This window comes from Carassius gibelio, chromosome A16 (genome assembly GCF_023724105.1).
Source record: "Carassius gibelio isolate Cgi1373 ecotype wild population from Czech Republic chromosome A16, carGib1.2-hapl.c, whole genome shotgun sequence".
Lineage (NCBI taxonomy): Eukaryota > Metazoa > Chordata > Actinopteri > Cypriniformes > Cyprinidae > Carassius > Carassius gibelio.
In genome coordinates, this window is record NC_068386.1 from 13,591,181 (window position 1) to 13,601,176 (window position 9,996).

Sequence of the window (9,996 nt, forward strand, 5' to 3'; positions counted from 1 at the left end):
ATAAAGAAAAAGAAATGTCTCGCGAGAACCAAGTTTTGCTTACAGCAAAGGAAAACCTCCTCTTGGCTAACATTGAAATCCTCCAACATTTTTCTTTACAAATCCTCGTTTTGTACTTCTAATTCGAGACAGTTTTTTTGTTTTGCTTGTTTTTCTCCTCTGTGCTTTCACATTGGTCAGTTCTCACTGGAGCGTAGTGCCTGTGTCTGCCTGCATGTATTATCAATCAAACAGTTCCAGAAATTAATAATGTTTTTATCAAAGTCCCTATATGGGTATTCTATAGTTTTTGTCATTATGTATATATTTGAAAAATAAAATATTTGTGACAAAAACGATGTTGAGGTTGTTTTTCCTATTTCACTACATAGATCGTTAGCTTTACCTATCCTAGCCTAAAATGAACGTAATTTAACAAAGTTTACTCACTAGTTTACTCTAATTCTTTCTGTAGAGTATCAATGTTGCTTCTCCATACAGGACCATAACCATATCCTGCCGGTTTTTCCTCTTTTTATGTTTTTTTTTTCCTGAACAAATTGCACCACAAATAAGTAGTGATACCTTTATATTGACATCCATGTTTGTTTACGTACAAGATCTCTTTAAGTTGAGATATTGTGAGATTCGACAGAATCACGTGACGTCTGTACTGTGACAGTTCAGGACAAATGCATGTACTGTTACATCCCTAGTATGTGAACATGCAAATATGTTATTCAAAAATGTACAAAAAATTTATAAAATTACATTTAAAAATTAAATAAATAGGAATTACAATGAATTATTAAACTGAAAATTAAGAAATTATTACCCTAGACTAATGAAGACCAGCAGAAGTATTGCAGTCAGACAGGTGGTGACAAGGGCAGGACTGGGAAGCCATAAGGTGAATGGAACTGTAGGGGACAGGGAAGAGAACTGGCCTCCTGGGAGCAGAGCCTGTTCAAAAACATCCTAGTTCTGCATGGCCTATCTGTGCCATAGGGACTACTGAGGTGAAAACCACAGACATTTGGTATATACAGTGGTCAGTAATAGCAACAGCCCAGGAATGACATAATTTTTCATAGATGTGAGTGGTCACCTGTGACGTAGTAGTAGATACGGACGAGTGAGTGCTCCTGGGAGAATATTTCACACTGGTAGGTGCCCGAGTGCTCTGGCCGGGCAGAGGGGATGAAGTAAAGTAGATCCACTCCAACCGTGACCTCGTCAAACCGATCCATCAACATCGTTCTCTCCTGTATGTCAAGTTCAGTGGTTGTAAGTACAGAAAGAGTCACATTCAGTAAGTCACTCTTAATTCCAATATGTTGACTTACACATATCAAATATTGCTACATTCTATATTGCTAAAGGAATAAATAGTAATTGAAATACCAGTAGTAGGAAATACACTGTCATTTTGTCTGCATAAAATGAAAATAATATAGCTATAGCTCTAATTCTGATCAATTCTGCAGAACACATACTGTAATTTTGTCTGTATTCGAATAAAATTAATCAATAAAAAACAGATAAATAAATAAAGACTGAAAAAATTTATGAAAAGCATGAATAAACAAATAAATCCGTTAAATAAAATTGTGGGACATATACCTTTTTTTAATGAATGAATGAATGGATGGATTCATTAATGAATATTCATTGAAATGGCAGGAAACACTCTAATTTTGTTGGCATAAAAATATTACAGATATTGCTACATTCCCCAAATTTGTTCAGTTCTGCAGGAAATATACTGTAATTTTGTCTACATTAAAAAAAAGGAAAAATGCATGAATGAATGATTATGAATTAAAACTGCAGGAAACATAAAATTTTATCTGAATGAATGAATAAATAAATAAATCTTAATTGAAACAGCAAGAAACATACTGGAATTGAATATATATAAAAAATTATATAATGCTGTGTTTTCCTCTAATTTTGGTAAATTCTACATGAATCATACTGCAATTTTGTGCTTTACAGTCCCATAATTTTGTCTGAAAAATCAAACCAAGAAACTGTCAAAGAGTGCAGAATTCACAATATATATATATATATATATATATATATATATATATATATATATATATATATATATATGTATATATTTATTTACTTTTTTTCTTTTTTCTTTTTGTTTACATATAAATTTTTGTTATTATTATTCTTGCTCATAAACTATGTTAGCTATTCACGTTTGAAGTGATTTTCTCATCACCATTGCGTATCTCCAGACTATCTCTGCATCTGTGGGAAGCAGAAAAGGGACCTTACACCACATCTGAGTCCTGTTGTTCTCCTTTACACCGATTTCCTTCACTGTAAAAGCATATAAATCACACACGCAGAGCGATATATTAGACGCAGATCTGTAACACTTCACCTTGCAATTGAATGCCTTTTGTCGACAGAAGAACAGAGGCAGCACAATCTGCCCACCATTCACCTAATTATAATATTTATGCAAAGCCTCTGGTGAGAGCAGCCAAAGAAACGATACGCTGAGCAATAATTGTAGCTGTGTTGAGTGGAAATGAATACCACAGTGTGTGGGAGAAGGCCTGCCATCTTAGGTGACCCAAAGGGCTATCTGTGCGGAATGATATTATGTGGAAAAGTGTGTCAAGGCTCAAGGTTTCATTTAACAACTTTGCTGTGCTCCCAAGTAGAGTTAAAAGCTATAGATGTTTGCACTGCGTAAATGCTGTTACATGATTACAGAGGTGGTTCTGTCAGGTTGAGTTATAACATATCCATCATGTCAAGTGTGGAGAGTATGGGTGAGTGGGGGACTGCATAGAATAACATATCATAATATATTGAAAACAAAACTGCACACATGCAACTCACCGGGGCAATCCAGCAGGAACTCACAGGAGTCGTACTGACAGGTTATGCAGTTATAAACAGCACCTTGCGCTGGAAACCTAAACAACAGGTTTTTATCCCATTTATAATATACTTTTTTTCTTTTTATTTGTAGTCTCTGAAAGAATGTAACTGTATTTGAAAATAAAAAACCATAATAAAAAAAACATTTTTAGAGGAGTAGCATATGGAAGATATTAATTATGTCTACATAGAAAAAAAATTAACAATCGCCACAATGGCAGATCCCTTAAGGGTTCAAAAAATTTTTTGCGACGTACCCCCAAATATGACTATCCCTTTAAAAAAAAATCTCCTTTCTAAAATATAAAGGCAATATAAAGAAAATTTTTAAATTCAAAAACACTAATTTATACATAAGTTACAATATTATTTTTATAAATATATACCCATACTCAATCAACCATGATACTCCACGTGAACTTGTGTCTAAGTGAAGCAGTAAGCATTTTAACATCTTATCAGATAAAACTATCACATACTGTTCACACAGGAGCGTAAAGGTCTTCAAAACAACCCATAAAAATTAAGTTTTTTTTTAACTTGAAGAAATCATGTCAGAAATATACAAAACCAATTCCAAAAAAGTTGGGACACTGTACAAATTCTGAATAAAAACAGAATGCAATGATGTGGATGTTTCAAATTTCAATATTTTATTTAGAATACAACATAGATGACATATCAAATAATTAAACTGAGAAAATGTATCATTTTAAGGGAAAAATAAGTTGATTTTAAATTTCATGGCATCAACACATCTCAAAAAAGTTGGGACAAGGCTATGTTTACCACTGTGTGGCATCCCCTCTTCTTTTTATAACAGTCTGCAAACGTCTGGGGACTGAGGAGACAAGTTGCTCAAGTTTAGGAATAGGAATGTTGTCCCATTCTTGTCTAATACAGGCTTCTAGTTTCTCAGCTGCCTTCGGTCTTCTTTGTCGCATCTTCCTCTTTATGATGCACCAAATGTTTTCTATGGGTGAAAGATCTGGACTGCAGGCTGGCCATTTCAGTACCCAAATCCTTCTTCTACACAGCCATGATGTTGTAATTGATGCAGTATGCGGTCTGCCATTGTCATGTTGGAAAATGCAAGGTCTTCCCTGAAAGAGATGAGTGATTTCCATTACAGTAGCATTCCTTTATGTGATGCAGTGCCATCTAAGGCCCCGAAGATCCCGAAGGCATCCAGTATGGTTTTCCGCCCTTGACCCTTACACACAGAAATTGTTCCAGATTCACTGAATCTTTGGATGATATTATGCACTGTAAATGATGATAACTTCAAACTCTTTGCAGTTTTTCTCAGAGAAACTCCTTTCTGATATTGCTCCGCTATATTTCGCCGCAGCATTGGGGGAATTGGTGATCCTCTGCCCATCTTGACTTCTGAGAGACACTGCCACTCTGAGAGGCTCTTTTTATACCCAATTATGTTGCCAATTGACCTGATAAGTTGCAAATTGGTCCTCCAGCTGTTCCTTATATGTACAGTTCACTTTTCCAGTTGACATTTCAAAATGTCTCTCTTTCAACATTTGATATGTTATCTATATTCTACTGTGAATAAAATATAAGTTTACGAGATTTGTAAATTATTCCATTCCATTTTTACTCACAATTTGCACAGTGTCCCAACTTTTTTGGAATCGGGTTTGTATTACTATTTCTGTAATATCTGTAATGTATTTTTATAGCAAAATGTACTTCTTAAAGCAATTATAAAATTATGAAAACTTTTTTAAGGAATGAAAGTAATTGTTAAATCATCATTATATATATTTTAAAAGATTAAATTAAAACATAGAATTTTTGGAAATAAATATTTTTTAGGGTGATTTTATGGTGCAAAATTGTATTTCAATTAATTAGACCTGCTTTTTGTTGACTAAAGTTTAATAAAAAAATTTAAACAGAAACAATTAAATATAAAAAGTCTTAGGTCGCTAGTATTTTCACCAACAAAAAATGGTTTTAAATCAGTTATTTCTATCTTTTGCTGTAGTGTGTCAATATCAGTTTACATTTCCAAACATTATTTTTGACATTAATTGTAATAATTTTGTGTGCACAAGGAGTCTGACAACAGCCATTGCTACACACAGAGATCTGATCTAATCATAATCAGTCTGTCTAGACTAACATGAAGAAACAGAACAAACTCAGATAGACTCAATCCAGAAGAACTGTGCCAATGTCTCCAAAATGCTTCAAGATGCGCAGGTGCGCAAGTGCACCTAGGACAAATGCTTTTTTAAAGCATAGTGTGGTCACACCAAATGTTGATTTAATTAAGTCAAGTCAATAGAAGTTAATTAATAAAATATATTTATTGCATTATTTTTGATGGCATCCTCACTTTACAGTATGTTTACACAAGTGCCTAAAACTTTGCACAGTACTGTAGCTTTGCAGGTTTCTTGAAACGTTTTTGGATGAGATCAGATCTCTGTGTGCTCTGGCGGTTAACAGACTCCTTGTGCAAAACAAAATTCTCACTGGATTATTACAATTAATGGCAAAAATAGTGTTTGGAGATGTAAACTGATACTTCCTACTAACACACTACAGCAAAACATAGAAATAACTGAATTTCTGTTGGTGAAAATACTAGTGGCCCAAGACTTTTGCACAGTACTGTATATATATATATATATATATATATATATATATATATATATATATATATATATATATATATATATATATATATATATATATATATATATATATATATATATATATATATATATTTATTTATATATACATATATAGGCTCTGTTGGACACACCTTCTCATTCAAAGAGTTTTCCTTATTTTCATGACTATGAAAATTGTAGTCACACTGAAGGCATCAAGGGCTATTTGACCAAGGAGGAGAGTGATGGGGTGCTGCGCCAGATGACCTGGCCTCCACAGTCACTGGACCTGAACCCAATCGAGATGGTTTAGCGGTGAGCTGGACCGCAGACAGAAGGCAAAAGGGCCAACAAGTGCTAAGCATCTCTCGGGGAACTCCTTCAAGACTGTTGGAAGACCATTTCAGGTGACTACCTCTTGAAGCTCATCAAGAGAATGCCAAGAGTGTGCAAAGCAGTAATCACAGCAAAAGGTGGCTACTATGAAGAACCTAGAATATGACATATTTTCAGTTGTTCCACACTTTTTTTGTTATGTATATAATTCCATATATAATTCCACATGTGTTAATTCATAGTTTTGATGCCTTCAGTGTGTACAATTTTTATAGTCATGAAAATAAAGAAAACTCTTTGAATGAGAAGGTGTGTCCAAACTTTTGGTCTGTACTGTATATATATATATATATATATATATATATATATATATATATATATGTTTTTTTTTTCTGATAGTTTTTCAGTGTAAGCACTAGTTTAAACAGCCTGTTCTGAAAAACCAAAAAGAAAAGATGGAACCCATACATTTCTGCAAGACCGTCAGTGGTACTTACAATACCACCATCATAAGGGAAATTATTTGAAAGCACTTGAAATATATATTAAGTTTCTTTAGTACTCACTAGGATATTTGAGGCACCTTTTTCCAGAGAGTTCAGTGTAACAATCTGAGAAACCTCAAATTACAGAACAAGCACTTTTTTTTAGCTTCATCGGGAGAGTCATGACATATATAGGTGTTACTCACCACATGGGGGGAAACATCCAGAGGCTGCAAGAAATGATACAAAAATAGATATTATATACTGCAGTATCCATGTGCAAGGTTTAATACTGAGGTATCTGGGTGCTCAGAGTGTTTCAGAACTGGAAAACTTGCTATGATTTAAGAGAGAAATATGTGGAAATTGTAATTGAACTTATAGGGAAAAGTGAGAGCTGTATTGAAGATGAAGGCTCAGGTCAAGTTTTTCATGGATTTCATGGCAAAAGAAATGAAGTGATAATGTAAGTCTCACCTCTGGGCAGCCTTGAGGCTGCAGCAATGAAATTGTTTGCAGCTGCTTGAAGCCTGAACTCATACACTGTGTCTGAAAGAAGGGAGGAGAGGGGAGAAGGACAGAGCCCTTTATCTCAATTTCAGTCAAAGTGTGTATGTCAAACATTACATGTCTGTTTCATGCCAGTCTCTTTCTGTCTTTTCCACTTTCCTCAGTTTGAAAGAAAGATGGGCTCCACAATTTAATTGTTGAATGCTTAGAAATGACCTAAAGTAAGCAGTTTTTGTTGAAAAGGGTTAATGGAGAAAAACACTCAAATTGTATTGTCTCTGATGATCAAATATAGCATTTCCAAGGGATAAACAATTTTGTCTCCTTATAATCAAACCACTAGAATGGACAGATTTACAGCTTCAGAACACCCAGCATCTCATAAACACTGTGTTTCTGGGTGCGGTGAGTTTAGACAATCATTGCACAGTTGTAGGCCGACATATCAGTTTTAACAGTACACATTATGTAAGTCTCCAGGTCTTCCCTTTGTAATCTAAGTATTGTTGGAGTTCATGGATAAGGGTCTACATGTTTACCATTTCCCACGGGTCACGGCTGAAAGGGAATAGTTACTCTTTGTTCTCAGGGTAAATCCTCACCAGTTATGGCCTCATGAATTGTCACAGCTCTGGTATTTAGATAAACCTGTTACCATAATTTTTCTGCTGGTCAAATTCCTCCACTATAGGCATAATTTCAGCCATCAAGATATTCTTCAGTATTACGTCATAGCCCGTCCCTAAGAAAGAGATACAAAAACATTACCTGTACAATAACAAACTGTACAAATTATGAACTCGCTATAAATAACATTAAGTTTAATTGCAGTCCTATTTTTATATTTAACATTTATTGCATGTTTCAGTCCATGTTAAGTTTACAGCTTTTTGTTGTTTTTTTACAGAATTTACAGAACTGCTTACACACAAAATCTTTACTTTTCACAGTTTCTCAAACCTGACACTCAAACACCTAAAACTCACCCCAAATCTGCAAAACCATAAACTAATTCTCAGCTTTTGACTCAGTTTTCAATTTCATAAAACACTTTTTTTTTGCAAAACACAACACACAATTCTCGATGTAACGAACAAAAATCTAACAGGAAGTATCTCGAGTTCCTTTTTTCAAACACAACCAATCAAAATGCCAGCTAATTCGTCATCAGTGCAAACACTCACTCCTTTACCTAACACCAAGCAATTATAGCTTTAGAATAGGCCTATAAATACAGATCTACACATGGTTGATGTATTTATTTTTCTTTTGTTCTGTGTAATACTGTATTCACAACCACAATGTTTACAGTAAAAAAAATGTTTGGTTTCAATCTTGCTTTCGTGATTACCGATAATTTTTTCACCATCTCTCTGTCAATTACTTTCAATCTTGAACAGAAATATACATAAGCGCTCATGAAAGAAGAGCTTTAGGTTTTGAATTACGGTGTGTATATGATATTTCCAAAAATATAATATTATGGCAAAGGTTTGTAATAGAAGTCAAACGTTTGCTTTTGAGATGTTTTGTGATATTTTGTGAACACTTCTTCCAAACGAAACATATTGATTATGCTCAGCTAACATTACAGCGTTTTGTTGCGAAGCAACAGGCCTTAGCATAATACCGATAATAACCTATGTAATTTCTTAATTCTTACCTACTTTTCCTGCTTCAGTTACTCTCTACTCGTTGTTGAATATGCGATCGAGTGTGTAGAAACAAGAGTCGACATTCCTTATATTGTATTCTGTGAGAATATGGCCCCAGCACAAACGAAGACTGTCATCGACATCAATAAAACACTGATAGCAATTCAAAGCTGTTCTAATTACCGAGCTGAAAAACAACAGCTTTACGATCATCGCAAATATTTCTGTTATTACTGGACCTGGGGCCACTAGCATTAACTTTTTACCAGCTTTTACCAAAGCTTTTGTCCAGCTAAAGTTAGCACTTAGCCAAAGGGTAATTATTTTTGGATCCAACTTAGACTAATCTATGCTTTTATGTAACTAAATAATAACAATAATAAAATGACTAGGCTAATCTTAAAGACAAAAATGAGCTTTCTTACTTTTAAGACTAGTCTTAACCTTTTATGCAACCGGCCCAGTTAATCATGTTATTCTTCAACCTGCTTGAAACTAAACATCTTTAAAAATTTCTTTTTAAGGATTACATCATCATGACGAAATAATTATCACATGGGCACATTTATACACAAAAAAGTAATGATCTTACGTGGTGATTACTTGTGCTACAATTAACATACATTACAAAATGTATAAATAATTAACAAATCTTAAACATTTTTCTTGATTATTGTAAAGTTATTTATGTCGATTATACACTGTTAAAAATCGCTGTAAAAAAACGGCCAAATTTCGACAGTAAAATACTGTTTTTCATTAAAACAGTGCATTCTGGGTAATATTCATCGTTTTCGAGAAGTAGGCTGCTGCTATATATCGTAAAATTAACAACGTTCAAAGTCGACATCAGCGTCTGTGTTTCAAATCACACCCTACACCCTCATTCACTATTCCCTACATGAGTTTACTAATATAGTCCACCTGACAGAGAGAATGAACACTAATGAGTGAATTCAGACACTGATCAACAGCTGCTGTTAATGAGTAGAATCACTGAAGAAAAAAAAAACATAACAAGACAAACACATGAAATACAACTGACTTCAGCCACAGCCTTAGATGAAATCAACTGAAGATTTAAACGATCAACAAACAGCTTCACCAACTTCACACATTACTAACCAGACTGACTTTATTTCTGTCAGATCAGAGAACAGAGATCAAAAGATCTTATTGAGAATTAAAGAGATTTAGATGATAATGTTACTGTTTCGTTTGACATAACCATTGTGGAGATCAGTGTTTGCTTTAGTTTGGCTCCTGATCATTGACTTTTGTACTTTACATTTTGTTTTATTGCTGTATTTGTATCTTTATGATGCATCTGTTACAGCAGTATTAATTTTGATAGTCAAGTGATTATGGTTGTTTCTAACAGGCATGATCTACTAGACTTAAAGTGTTGCTATAATAATCAAATATTAATTTGGTGTTGAAATATTTGAGTGAATGACACTTCAATTTTGTAAGATTGAAAAGTAG

General features: G+C 33.9%; 1 pseudogene; it reads right to left on the reverse strand.

Moving 5' to 3' along the window:
* Window positions 1-695: 695 nt before the first annotated feature.
* On the reverse strand, window positions 696-9,204 carry LOC128031144 (uncharacterized; annotated as a pseudogene).
* Between the last annotated feature and the right edge of the window lie 792 nt (window positions 9,205-9,996).